The 14,662-nt window shown below is 40.7% G+C and overlaps 1 protein-coding gene and 1 non-coding gene across 3 annotated transcripts in view; both read left to right on the top strand.

Moving 5' to 3' along the window:
- The window catches only part of CECR2 (CECR2 histone acetyl-lysine reader), a 159,764-nt gene that overhangs the window by 82,902 nt on the left and 62,200 nt on the right, over positions 1–14,662 (top strand). The gene's annotated exons all lie outside the window — the stretch shown is intronic.
- LOC141570249 (U6 spliceosomal RNA) lies at positions 355–459 on the top strand. Its single transcript, XR_012494257.1, has one exon. It is a non-coding gene; the product is annotated as a U6 spliceosomal RNA (small nuclear RNA).

Genomic DNA, 14,662 nt, shown 5'->3' with positions numbered 1-14,662 from the left:
AAGCTGCTTTCACCCAAAGGAGTGCTTCTCTGTAGCTTGGGTCTTCAATCCTCAGGTGAGCTTCATTTTCCCTCCTGTATTTGCTATGTTAGTGAATACTTGCAGATTTAATTTTGGGGGGAAAAATAGTTTTCACAGATCCAGGTAATTGTTACATGACTTTATACCAAACTTTAGAATAGTCATAAAATGTTTCAGATACTTCATTTTCATAACATGCTTCTCAATATTCATATTTCTAATGATTATCCCTTATAATGGATGGAATTTAGGGTTTCTTTTACTAGGATATATACTTAAATTTAGAATATTGGCTTTTGGGTGCTGGCTAACTTCTTTCAAAAAATAGTTATAGTGCTCGCTTTGGCAGAACATGTACTAAAATTGAAACGATAATGGAGATTAGAATGACCCCTGCACAGGGATGACATGCAAATTCATGAAGTGTTCCTTATTTTGGGGATTAAGAAGTACAAATTGGTAGTTACAAGATAGTCACATGGATGTAAAGCAAAGCATAGGGAATATAGTCAGTAATGTGGTAATAACTATGTACAGTGCCAGGTGAGCACTGGACTAATCGGGAATCAATGCATGAATTATATAAATGTCTACCTACTATGTGGCGCACCGGAAACTCATAAAATACTGAATGTCAACTGTAATTGAAATAAATAAATAGATAAATAGAACATACTATTAAACTTTAAAAATATTTACTAAATAGTGCAGGCAAGTACAATATTGGGGAAACAGCCACAGACAAAGCTCCTAAGGGGTTTACACAGTAACAGTGGAAGAATAAAATGGATGCACATAAGAAGATGGTAAGTTAATTAGAAAAATAAAGTACAACAGCAGGACTAGAGAATGATGGGGAAGCACAGGAAGAGAGAGGGCAGGCCATGGAGGTCCTAGGGCGGGGTCCTGTAGACGGAGAAGAGCCAGTGCGAAGGCCTAAGGTAAGAGCACGCAGAGGGTGTTAGAGTACGCAGGGAAGAGGCTGGGGTGACGCAGGGAAGAGGCTGGGGTGACTCGGTGATGGCAAGAGAGAGTAGTAAGGAAGATAGAACGTCAGCAGGACACTGCGCAAGGTGAGGTCTGTGAGGAGCTTATTGTGAAGGCGGCTTAGCCTGGCTATTAATACAGACAGACGGACAGAAGCAGGGAGGTCAGTTAGGCGGCTACTGAATAGTTTATGCTTAGACCGCAGATAGTGGGGATGGCAGTGAGAAAAGAGGTCGGTTTCTGTATCTGGTTTGAAGGTGTAGTCAACAAGATTCGTTAATGGATTGGATGTAAAATGAGATTAAAAGAGAAGAGTAAAGAACGACTGAAAAGTGTTTTGCCGCAGCAACTGGAAGAAGATGCCATTTACCAAGATTGGGAAGGTCCGAGCAGAAGCAAATTTAAGGAGCGGAGTCAGAAGTTTGGTTTTGGTTAATGTTAAACTTCTTGTGCTTGTTCGACACTCAGTGGTGATACACCCCGTTGGTAAGCCAGCTTTGGGATTCTGAGCTGAGGTGTGGAGGGACAAGTGAGAGAGAGTTACTCTAGATCTAGACCGGAGCGGACAGTGACCAGAGAGGCTCAGAGATCGCCCCAGAAGTATGTGCCAGCATTGAGGATTGAAGAGATGCAGGAACCAGCAAAGAAGTTTGAAAAGGAATACCAGGGAGGTGAGTCAGTGTTCTGAAGCCAAGAGAAGAAAGCCTTTTAAGATGGAGGGAATAATCAACTGAAAAATGCTGCTTTGAGGTCCAGCATGGCAAAGCCTGAGAACCGTTCATTCAGTTTGTCTTGGTTACACCAGAATGGTGGGAATGAAAATTTGTTTGCATCACTGATACTGGTGATAATATTTTTGCACAGCGATTGTTTTTAAACCATCCTCCAGGTTCAGTAATTTTGGTGAACAGTTTCACTGTAAGTGAACTACTGTTTCTCAGTTAGAGGCACATAATTAACCAGGAGTTTCATTGCTGAAGGCTAGTTGATGAAATGTCTTGACTGGTATTGAGTTTTAAAAGGTATCCACATAATTTTTTAAGTGTTAAGTTGTCAGAGAAGTGACCATATATTGCAGTTGATACCTCTTCTAGATCTACTTGAAGAGTAGAGGTTTGACAAAGATATCTTTGGTCTGCAGTTCCTTTGTACCACGCTCAGTTGCAGTTAATTTTGGCCGCTGCCAACATTTATTTTATGCTCATTACACTTTTGAGGAATGAAAGTCTCGTGTGGATGTATGAACCAGTACTTTCCAACTTTTTTTTTAATGTTCTGGCCTGTCCTAGAGTTACCAGTCTCTTTCATATATAATATCACAATATTGTATAACATCACCAGAAAGTATATGTATAATGTTTTTGTTACACCCACCTGGGAACCCTCATTTTTGTTTTCTTTCTTTTCATACCCTAATCTACCTTCTTCTACCTGTATTACTCCTCTGTCCGCAAGTTGTTTACATCAGACTTTACTCAAATCCAAGTCCTCTGCCTAATACTCAAGGACCCTCACCAGTTGTTTTTTTCTTACATTTCAACTCCTTCCTTATATGAAGTTGACATTTCCCACTGCAGATGTTGATAAAACCTAATTGGAAAATGTTGGATTATTTGTTTAACTAGTCAACCTGATCAAAAAACAGTGCTGTTTTTATGTGGAAGATAAAGGAGGATGAAAGGGAAAACAAATAAAGAGGAGAAATCTGGAGATTATAAAGGTGCTTTTTAGATTGGGGCCTAGTGAATCAGAAAGGGATAATGGGATATTGGATGGGGGGAGGTAAAAGGGTGGGGTGTACGCAGTGATTTCTTTCTGTTTGAAAGTTGAATAAGGAATATTGTGAACCCAGTTAGGCTACATTTTAGAAGAAACGGGTTCATTGCAAAATATCATTCTCCATACCTTTTCTCCTTTCCAGACTTGTATGCTCTCTTCCTGTATGAGGTGTCATTCCCTTTGGTAAAGTGGAAAGAGCATGAGTTAAGGAAAACATTTGCACATTACTACTATTACTACTACTACTAACTACGTTACTTTCCACATAGGCTTAAATTTAGGCAGTGCCCCATCTTCCCAATGCGGGTATGGTATGTATAAACTTTTAATGACAAAGATGAAATACAAATTTCTATTTGAAAAAGTTATTTTAGTATTTTTACATAAACATTTGAATTTTTAAATTGAGAAGTAATTCATTTTTTCCCAGTTTTTATTTTCAGAAGTAGTTTCTTCATCATCACTACAACTACTTTGAACAACTTCAACCTGACTTCTGTCTTAAGTTTTTTAATCTGCTATTGGTGCTGTTTTCTGAAAATGTATCCCAAGTCACAAGTATCTGTTCATTTATTATAGTAGTATAGTTGGGTTTTCTATTTACAGTGATTATTATAATGACACCCAGTACTTATAATTGGTAGCACACCCCAAAGCAATTATCAAATCACTGTAAAATGCTTTTTTGCATCCTTGTAAAATGGATTCAATCAGATGACATCTGTGACATCTAAAACTGGCATTGAGTTTTGTTTCAGGTTGTTGTCTCTTCCCTAATTTCTGTTACCTAAAAATAAAACAATAGAGTGAGTGTCTTGTAATAGAAGTATTTCCATTCAAGATAACTCTGTTGTGTGAGAAATTGTTGAAAAATCTGCCTCAGCCCAACAAAATCATACCTCTTGGTTTGCTAGTTGCACTTCTAAGGTGGGTATTCATTTCCTCACTAAGCTAATCTGTGTGCTCTCATTCCTATTTCGTCTGTGTTTTACTCTATAGTGAGTGCTTTCAGATTAGCAATTCTGGTCCTCAGCTTTTGTAGGGTCAAAGACTTAATGACGTCATTAGGCCCAGAGTCTCAGAAAGACATTTTGTTTACTTAAAATTGGGTAGGTTATTCCATTGTCCTTATACTCAGACCTGCCGTTCCACACACACCACCTTCCTAATCTCAAAACCTACTGACTAATCAAGGAGCAGAGAATTAGTCTCCAGGGAATCATTTCTCTCAGACCTGATGAAATATTCCTGCCCACAATAAAGTATTGTCAGTCTGTCCCTTAGGATAGGGCTGGATACACATGCCCATCTCTTTACCTTGGGACGACTTTCCCATTGTAGAAAATGTATCCCTTTGCGGTTACAACATTCTTTTTTCAATGAGTGATACTATTTTCTTAGTTATAACCACACCCTAGTCATTCCTAGTTTGTCCTGCCTTTCCAGATTGCTTCTCTTGATTGGATTTCTGGCATTTCTGAAAAGCTTGACTGACACATTCATGTTAGACTGTTGTTCCCAATGGCTAATTTCTTTCATGTTTCTCTGAAATCCATGATTCTTCTGTGGAGGCACTGGGCAGTACCAGGGATTTGGGCACAGGTCATTTAATTTTCATTTTTTACATTTCATTCTTAGAGGTAACCTGCATTTCCCAAGGCTTTGCTCTTACCGGCTCCCTGTGTACTGGGCGAGTCCTACTCATCTTTCAGCCTTTGCTCATCCCCACAGCAGCGTTTGGACTGTATGTCTGCTGTGCTGATCATGTAGAATGGAAATTACTGTTATTTTTTGCCTGGACTCCATTTTACATCTTATGCTACTTGAAAATAGGGTTCTCATTCTCCTCTTTGCATGCCTAGTATTTAACACACAGCCTGGCATGTCTCTGTGTTATGTTTTCAGAGGCCAGGGCTACCTTTCCACTTGTGTGATGACCCCATTGTCACATGTCCACAGTATCGTGAACCAACTGAATTGATTAGTCAGAAGGACCCCCACCCCCACCCCTACACGTATCCAAGTTTTGTGTGAAATTTGTGTATACATTTTTGTCGTTTCACACAGCAGTCCAGGACACAATCAGATAAGAGCAATAGGATTTTGGGACCTTGCAAGATTACTTTCCACTTTAAACCGTTAGGACCATATTTCAAGTGTCAAGTCTTTATTGTCTCTACCCTTCCCCCCTCCTCGCCTCCATTCAACTTTTGTCATCCTTATTTCTGATTATCAATTAAATACCATAATCTTTTTTGGGGGGAATTAAACTTGTTACCTAAAACGTCCTTTTTTCCCCCTTTAACACACAGTTAGTTGCAAAATCTTGTTGACTCCGCTTCTGAAACTCTCCTTTCATCTCATCCGTCCATTTCCAGCGCCATCGTTCTAGGATTGACCCGATCCTGTTTTCCTGGAAGTAGATCAGGGATCTTGTCATTCTCCCGCCTGTGTCCCTAAACCACATCCAGATTAGCTTTCTAGGTTTCATTATTTCTTTTCCCTGTTCAAAAGCATTCCCTGTTCTTAGGTGGCTCCCCAGTACCTTAAATAATTTCCAACGAATCCCTGAGCGAGTTCCCGATGGCAGAGTAAAGACTGCGTAACCTGACGTCTAGTGTGGGTCTGAAGGAGCTCCAAACAGAAGTGATCTGATCACGTTTCCTGTTGTATTTTTTAAATTGATGCCAATGTTTAAGTTAAAAATATCTTCCCAAGCACTAACGATGACAAAAAATCTAAGTAAAACCAACACGCTAGGAAGTCGTGCCATTTTTACCTTGCGTTTTCCTATATTCCGGACACACACTGCAGAACGCACATACCCTAACTGGAAAGTGCAGGCAGAAGTGACGTGCAGGCTGTGGGGCCTGGTGTCTGAGGCTGAGTGTGGTCTGCTAGGACCCTGCGTTCCAGGTTTCTTTGTATGGCCATGCTTATTTAGTTCTGCCCTCATAGAACACGTTGAGAAGTTTTCCAGCTTTTTCAGTGCTCAGGAATTGTTATATATCACAGGCATTTTCTTGTGGGAGAAGATCCATGAAATTTCTTGGTAACTTAGACCTTTCCAAAAAATCCTATTCTGCCAGATTTTCCCATTTATTGGTGTAATTAGTATTTCCCAATCAACCTGACGCTTTACGGTAGCAGTCGTGTTTGAGGGGAGGAGATAGTTTGGTTTCCTTTCTGTCCTTAGCCAACATTACAGCCCATGACACAGCTGTTTGGTGGCTCCGGCTGGAAAGGAATGGTATGGCTGTGGCACAGCAGCAGGACCGACCTGCTGTCTTCGGGGACTCCCGGGATAAATGGCTTGGCCAACAGCACATCTCCCACCATTATACCCATTCGAGCTGATTTATACTTTACAGTCTAAATTGGCATGGGACAGGCCTTTGGGACTAAATTAATTTATACCAAGTTAGAAAGCGTCAGCTGCCAAAGTCGGATGCCTTCTGGAGGCGAGTGCGCTTATTTCTTCGTGTATTCCAGGCCCACTCCAGGCGCTCTCTGGGATAGCAGCTGGGATGATCCTTGAGGAGGGCCTGCTTTGCATCTCTTTTGTGTCGTGTGAACGGGAGTCTGGGTCCCGTACAGCAGTCCCAATCTCTATGAGACATTTGCTACTTGGCAGTTGGTCCTTGTGTAAATTCAGAAGCTTTGTAAACTTCTAAAATCAAATATAACATTATGACCTTCTTTAGGCCTTTTAACCACCCACCACTCTTAAGTAAACTCAAAGGAATTACTGTGCCTGAATGGCAGTAGTGCAAGTCTGTGATCTTTATCCTTACTTGGAAGTTGAAGAAGAGAAAGTTTTTCTCTCTTTAGCATTATCTTTAGCAAAAGATAAAGAAAATTTCTACAGGGATTAGGAGCCTGTCAAACAATAAGAAGTACCTGTAATGTTAAATTTAAGGAAAGGTGTTACAGTGGGTGGTTTTTATAGATTAAAGAAATTAGTAATACTCTGTGTCATTTGACTGTCTCCAGTCTGGAAATTATGTTTTTTGTTTATTAGGCAGGCGGGAATTTTTAGATTGAAGTATTGTAAATGCTTTTTCAGGACACGCATGCACTGAGGGCCCCCTCCGTGCCCTCCTGTCCCCTTGCCTGTGAGAGTTTGGGGTTGTTCGCCTTTCTCAGACCTGAGTTCTTTTTCCAGCAGTCACTGCTTGTTCTTGAGGGTGGAGGAGGTGGATCGATGTTAAACAGACTTGTCTCTAATGAGCTGTGACGCCAGCTGCAGAGAGAGCAAATCCTGTTACTCCCTCCAGCTACTCTCTGAAGCTGCAGAACAGCCGTAGGACCAGCTCTCCCTTCTCAGTGCTGATTTGCTGATTTTTCTGCTCCACCCCCTTCTGTCTCAGAGAGCTTCTTGGCAAAGTTCAGATTTCTGTGCTCACAGCTCAATGCTCACCGTGAAAAGGAAATACAAAGGGGGAGGAGAGAAAGTACGGGGGGGGGGGGGGAGATTTTTTAAAAGGGTATTCCATATTGCCTTAGTGTAAGACTTAAGCTCTGGATTGAAGGCGTAAGCTGTAAGGCTTTGACTAACCTGGATTTCCAAATAGTTCTTGGGAGATAGTTTTTTTTGGCTCATGAACATGGTAGGCCGTGCATTAAAAGACTATGGATTTCTGTTGTTCAGAAACCTCCACATTTTGAGAAGACCACTTTCTATCTCTTCAGTTGCTTTCCCCCACATACTATCATTGTAAGGAGGAAGATAAAGAATTGTAGTGTTCATGTGTTAGAGAGCATTACTGTGTGCCAGGCTCGGGTGGCTTTTATGAAGTGTGGCCTAGTTTAATTATTACAACAACCTTGGAGGTAGACATTTTTAATGTGATTTTTTTTTTTTTTTGGTAAATTGTGGTAAAAAACAAAATTTACCATCCTAAACCTTTTAAAGTGCATAATTCAGTAGTGTAACATATATTCACATTGTTGTGAAATGGCTCCAGAAATTTTTCATCTCGCAAATTTGGCTCTATACCCATTAGAGTAGAAAATTTTAAATTGATAAGCCAGTTCTTTTGTTCAGCAGGATTAAAATTGCTTTCCTGTTTCTTTTCTTTGCCGTCTTTCTATAACATTCTTAATCTGTACTTCACCGTAGGGTGGTGAAAACAGAGGCCTGTCTTAGTGTGCCTTGGTTATCCATTCTGTACAGACTGCTGGGGTTAACAGTTACTAAAGGGAAAGAGAACAAGCTCTGCTCTCGGGGTTTCATCACCTATTCTTCATTCTAATCTTTATTGATTCTGCATTTTAAGTTCTGCTGAGCTAGAGGGGAAAAGTTCACTGATAACTTTGTCACCTCACAAGTTACCATGGGCCTGCATATTTTTTGGTGGGTTATCTAGGTAGCTTCTGATTTATGAAGCATAATATTGTAGAAATACATTTTAAAAGCAATTTTATATTTTGAGACCCATTTTTTAACTGATTTATGAGTTTCTGTATTCTAGGAGCAAAATGGTAGGCAAGGGATTGAATTATATTTATGAATAACCCTGACTTCCTCTCACTACTTGTGCCATTTGAGAGACGATTAAAGCCTGCTCAGTTCTGCTTGGAAGAGCCAATCCAACACCCCTGATATTCTACCCTTCTATGTAAAATCTTTCCCTAGTTGCTGTTGTGCTAGGAAAAACAAGCCCAGGTTCACTGGGGAGAAATTCTTAGCAATCCGGTTTAGCTGCCCACCACAGTTGGATAGAACAAAATTATTTATTGTATCTTTTTCAAATCAAGAGAGGGATGGTAGTGCTCAGTTTCTGCTGATAATGTTAAGAAAACAGGTTGAATCGCTAACGAAGCCTCGGGACTGAGGTATAGGCATAAAAGGTAGTGCAACAGCCTCTTCTGTCCTGTTTTAAACCTCAGATTCACAGATTTTGTTAGTCGTAACTCTTGCTTCATAACACATTTTCATCATTGGCCTGTGGATGCTGCACTTCATTCATTCATTTATGGGTGATGTCATCTGTGAAAATGCCTCCGAACAGAACTGGGACACCGTCAGTATTCATGCTGCTGTCCCATCCAGTCTTCTGCGCGTAGAACGCAGGGGAATTTTTTAAAATCCAGATACAGAGTAAAGTGTTACCTTAGATTTGTTGAGGAAAATATAGATTTGCTATGCAAATTAATAATTCAACTGTTAGGTATGTATCTTAAGATAAACAGTTCTTAGACGTTGAAAGCCTACATACAGTTGGTTTACTAATTTTGATTTCTGCCAACTGCCACAGATTCACAAAGTGTTAGTAATTTTAAACTTAAAAATTCATTATTTACATGTAAGTAAAATGTGGATTTAAGGGCATTTTATTATCTTTGGCCTTGTCACTCTTAACCTTTGTAGGTCTTCGTTTTTGTTTTGTCATTGAAGGTCTTGCTTCACTCCTGTTGTCTGTAATTCTACTTGATGACTATTTGGGAACAATAATAAAAAGATATTGGCAGTTGATATTGTTTGGAGAACACTTGAACCAGAAATTTTATGATAATGACCTCATATTCTGGTTTTAAAATAGATTTATTGTTAGAAATGATATTCTTCTATAATATGTAAATGGCCTACTTTTCTTACCAGTGACAACTAATCTTATATTTAGATTGTTTAGTGGTTTACTTGTATATCTGGATTATATTGAGTTCCTCAATACACTTCAATATGTTTCAGAGCTAGAGGGAGGAACTGTAAATTTCACCCATAGTGATAGCAAACTTCAACTGCATGATTTGGTTATAATTATACATAATGCTAGTGTTTTTAGATAAACAAGGGGCTTTGGCTGTTCTTGAGATTATCATTTCAGTATGTTTGGTAAGGATTTAATCCAGAATCTTTATGTCAGAAATGAAGTTGATTTCTGAGAGGTCTCTCATATTTTAGAGTACCTTAGGCCTATGACATTATTTCATTTCTGTTGGTAATTACCTTTATGTCTTCTAGTCATTAAACCAGCATTCATCTTCTAGCTGTTCTCAAACAAACCCTTCCCTTCTCTGTACCCACAAATTTTGCTTTATTTCCCGCAGGCTCTTTTATTGTCTAGAGGAGCACCTTCCAAACTACATTTGCGTGTGAATCTTGGCTTATATTAAAATGCAAGTTCTGGTTTCAGTAACTTTGTGCGAGGCCTGAGGTGCCATGCTTCCAGTGGGCTTCCAGGCAACCCTGAGGCTGCCACGTGTCCCCAGCTGTGGCCCTCCCCTCTCCTCCCCTCATTCTGCATACAGGCCATAGAACTGTGCCGCCCTCACTCACTGTTCTGAGACAGAGAGATCTGATAATTTTACTGTCCTTCAGACTTGATTGCCTGGGGAAGTAAAATCCACACTCTTTAGTGTGGTTTTCGGAGAAGATCCTCAAGGAATAAGCTTGTCCTGTCTACCATTCTCTAATCACCGCCTCCACTTTTGGGAGAGCAGTTGGTAATTCTCAAACATGCCATAAAGTTTCACATATGGCCCCGTGCAATTCTCACCTCCCTGGCAAAGTCTTAGTCCACAATCCTGTTTCTCTGGTTTTCCCTGTGTCGTTTTATATATTTAATATACTATTTATTACATTGTCTCATAATTCTTTGCTATCAAATTGAACATAATTTGAACCTCTTCTCTGCATCAGGCACTGTTCTAGTTGCTGGGAAGACAGCAGTGAACACAATAAAAAATAAATAAGTATCCCATTTGGCTTACATTTTAGCCATTCCTCATCCCACCCCACCCCACCCCCATAACCATACTGGGGCTTTGTTATTCACCTTTGTATCTTTTGTTTTTAGTTAATTTGACCACCTCTTTGCTAATTTCTGTGCCAATGTTATAGCTAGGGCCCCAGAGCAGAAAACAGGAAATGTTCCTTTCCCAGAAGCAGCTTATGGAAGGAGGTGAATGACAGTGACACAAATGTGTTCTTTTGTAAGGGACAGAAAGGAAGGCTGTTCAGGGATACTGCTGCTACAACATTTTATTTTTGCCTCAGAGGACAGTCTTCTAGGTAGAAACTGAAGAACATGAACTTGCCTCTGGTGAAAGTGATACTGATAGGAAGGGAAGCGTCCTTCTCAGTCTTTTTTTCTACCTGCTAAGCCAGAAGAGACTGTCTGGGTGGGAGGCAGGAGATGGGAAAGAAAAGGAATTAGTAGTATAGCTTGAACTTTTTTCTACATGAAGGATTTTTTTTTTTTTTTCAGGAATCTCATCTATAAAATTAATGTTTTAAATTATTTACTACAGAATAGAAGTGATCCATATGTATCCTATAGCTTCTAGAAATCCTGGCACACCTCCGCCCTGATCTGTGGCAAACTTGTTGCAGTCTCCTCCTTAGTTTAGAAACACTGGGAAGTGGTCTCCCCAATAAGACAAGTGCCCATCACTTGTCTTATTGGGGAGACCACTTCCTAGTGTTGGCGGTTATGTATGATGTCGGAGGGGTGGTAGATTGGGGGTGTGGGGTTATCACTTTGTGAGGGGTGTAAATGTCTGTTACATTGTGGTTGTTTCTTAGATTTTCTTGGGGAAGGAGAACAGGACTTTATTGGGGAACAGTGTGTACTTCCAGGACTTTTTTCCAAGTCAAGTTGTTGTCCTTTCAATCTTAGTTGTGGAGGGTTCTGTTCAGCTTCAAGTTGTTGTTCTTTCAGTGTTAGTTGTGGAAGGCGCAGCTCAGCTCCAGGTCCAGTTGCCATTGCTAGTTGCAGGGGGCACAGTCCACCATCCCTTGCAGGAGTCGAACCAGCAACCTTGTGGTTGAGAGGACGCGCTCCAACCAGCTGAGCCATCAGGGAGGCAGCTCAGCTCAAGGTGCCGTGTTCAATCTTAGTTGCAGGGGGCACAGCCCACCATCCCTTGCGGGACTCCAGGAGTTGAACCGGCAACCTTGTGGTTGAGAGCCCACTGGCCCATGTGGGAATCGAACCAGCCGCCTTCGGAGTTAGGAGCATGGAGCTCCAACCACCTGAGGCACCAGGCCGGCGCCTGTTGCATTGTTTTTGTACACCTGAAACTAATTTTAAAAACCCACTAGGAAGCATCAGTACAGGCTACAGCACTTTAATCAAGATCACATTGTGCTGTGGATTTACACAGATGGGGAACAGGACAGAACACCAATAGAAATGTGTAGCAATATGTAAACTAGTGAGGGAGTTGCTGGAGGAACCATAAGAATGGAACTTGGCTAGGAAGGATTTGTAGACAAACAGTTTTTCATGTAAAGGACCAAAGTCTGGCTTGGCAGAAGGACGGAGGGAAGGGACTTCTTTCTATTAGGTTGATGCAAAAGTAACTGAGGTTTAAAAGAAAAATAATTGCAAAAACCGCAGTTACTTTTGCAACAACCTAATACTTAGGGAGAAGGTTGCCTGTGAGCGCGTGGAGAAAGGAGTGATGAGGTGATTATTGTAACTGGAAACCATCAGACCTTCCTAGGATAGAGAGTGTGAGCCAGTGGGAAGAGCCCTGGACTAGGTGCTGCTGCTTGCACTTGGCTGTGATTTGCTGAGTGCAATCGGAGAAGTCAGTTAACCTTTCTAGACCTAGTTTCTTTATCTTTAAATTAAAGGAGTTGAAATAATGTTATCTGTGCTTATTTACCTTCCACCTCTAGCATTCAGTAATTCTGGCCTACCTATTAGATCAGAAGGCCTGGACCTTTTTGCTTCAGGGCTCAGCTTCTGTTACAATTGCAGTTTTGTCATTGCTGTGCACTTGAGAGTCTTGTCCAGTGACCAGGCTTAAAATATGAGTCTTTCAGAGCTTCCCTTTGCCTCCCATTTACTTCTGTCAGATCTTGAATTCGTGTTTCTCCCTGCCTGCTGTCTCACATTCAGTAAGTCCTTCAGAATCTTTTCTCGTGCGCTGTTGCTCTGCTTACTAATATTGTGTCACCTCGCACCCTGTGCCACTAGAATTTATCTTACACACAGGAGTTAGGTTAATCTCACTGTACCTGTCCTATAAAAATAACTGTAGTGGATCTCCATTGTCTTCAAAGCAAGGCCAGACCCAGTATCAGCTATGAGTCTTAGCTCACATTACTCGCCTGACACCATCTATACACTGGTTCACCTGGACCTAATATCCTCGTGGTGTCTTTACTCATGTTGTCCCTGCACCTGGATATGTCCTGCCTCTCCCCCGTTGTCACACATGGTTTCCCATCTCAGGTGCCATCGTCTCCATGAAATCTCTCAGGCTTCTTCCACAGCCAGAAGTAATCCTTTTCTTCGCAACTCCTGTAAGCACCTACAGCACCTTTTCTGTACCTAATAGTGCTGATGACTTTGCTTGTGTTTTTGTCCTGCCTTATCTCGCCTAACTAAACTAAGCCCGCAGAGCTTCGGGTCCTGTGTTACCTTACACAGAGTGGGCGCCCAGAAAATACTTGCTGAAGGAATGAATCCTGATTAATGATAGTTCACATCCTTGTTATCTCTGGTTGGTACTGTTTCTTATTTTTCTGAATAACCATTAACTAGAACATAGAAAAGAACTCTGTCCAGAGGAATTAATAAGCTAATATGAGAATAAGAACCATTGCTATAGATGTATTAATAATTCCCAAATTTGTATTTAAGGCAAACAGTGTTTTCAAGCTTGAGCTTTGTCTTTGAATTTTGAGTTTCATTCACCTGGGCATTGGAGGCAATTGGTACCTTCCTTTTCAGTTGAACTACCTCTGGGGAGTGTGTGTTTTGTTTATTTCTATCAGTTAGTATGCTTAGCAATTTTTTGGTGCTGTGAAGTTTGTAGAGTAAGTGGTTACAAACTTAGGAATTTTTAAAAATAAAATCATAAATGGAACAATTAAAATAGTTTACAAAAGAATGTACTGTTTTTATAGTAGAAGCAGACTGTTCTCGGTAGTATACACTGCCGTGGAATGGGTGTTAAGGGCAGAAATTGCATCTTACGCATGCCTTGTGCTTTCAGAACCATTAATAAGATCTTTGAAAGTTTGGTGTATAGATCTGGATAAATAAGGACCTGGTTATGAGCTGGTCAAACCATGAGCATAGCAGACCCTTGGAAAATGGTTTACATGCCAAAGATAGCATCCTCGCCGAAAAATGTGGGCAAACTTTGCATCATTGTAAGAGTTCATGATTTAGAAAATATTCCAGCACCTCGGCAAGTAGCGGTCTATTATGGGAGACTGAGAAGAAACATAGGATCTCCTGAAATTCCCCACTATCACTTTTTGACCAGTAGCTCCTCTCAGCTAATCTTTGTTCAGAGTACTGTGGTAAAACAAACTTTGGCGTCTCTCCCTGGACCCCAAGGAAAGCAAATACATCTCACCTAGGATTAGACCATTAACCATTAACGTACACACTACCTCACTTCTCTCCAGATGATGTAAGATTATCTCAGTTCTAGCAATCTCTGTCATCAGTCCTGTATGTAGGTCTGGTATCCTGAGAATAAAAACTGCTCAAGTCCTAACCACCAGTGCTTTTTTCAAAAGGTAGTGGTTCTTTAAAGCTTTTGCAGATGCTCTACCTGTTGAGACTTAAGTAAAGGAAGAATACTTCCTAATTACATATTTGATCCTTTATTCTCTTGCCATTAAAATAGAAAGCAGTACAGCATATTTATGTAAGTTAAACTCCAATAATTACACTAGCATTTACATATATACACGTATATCTTGTAATGTACAGATAAAAGGGATGGAGCTTAGTAAGGAGCGAGGCAAGAAGTAAACCCCAGGGGAAAAACAAAAGGTTGAACTCTCGTTGCTCTTCTGGCAGTAATTAATCGATGGGCAGAGTTGATCCACAACAGGCACTTCTGCTCCACTGACCTTTCAGGTGCAGGGGTGGCGGGTAAGGGAGGGGGGATGGATATT

The sequence above is a fragment of the Rhinolophus sinicus genome, linkage group LG02 (assembly GCF_036562045.2).
Source record: "Rhinolophus sinicus isolate RSC01 linkage group LG02, ASM3656204v1, whole genome shotgun sequence".
In the NCBI taxonomy this organism is placed as follows: domain Eukaryota; kingdom Metazoa; phylum Chordata; class Mammalia; order Chiroptera; family Rhinolophidae; genus Rhinolophus; species Rhinolophus sinicus.
The sequence above is the reverse complement of the archived record's forward strand: the minus strand, read 5'-3'. Positions and strand labels throughout refer to the sequence as shown.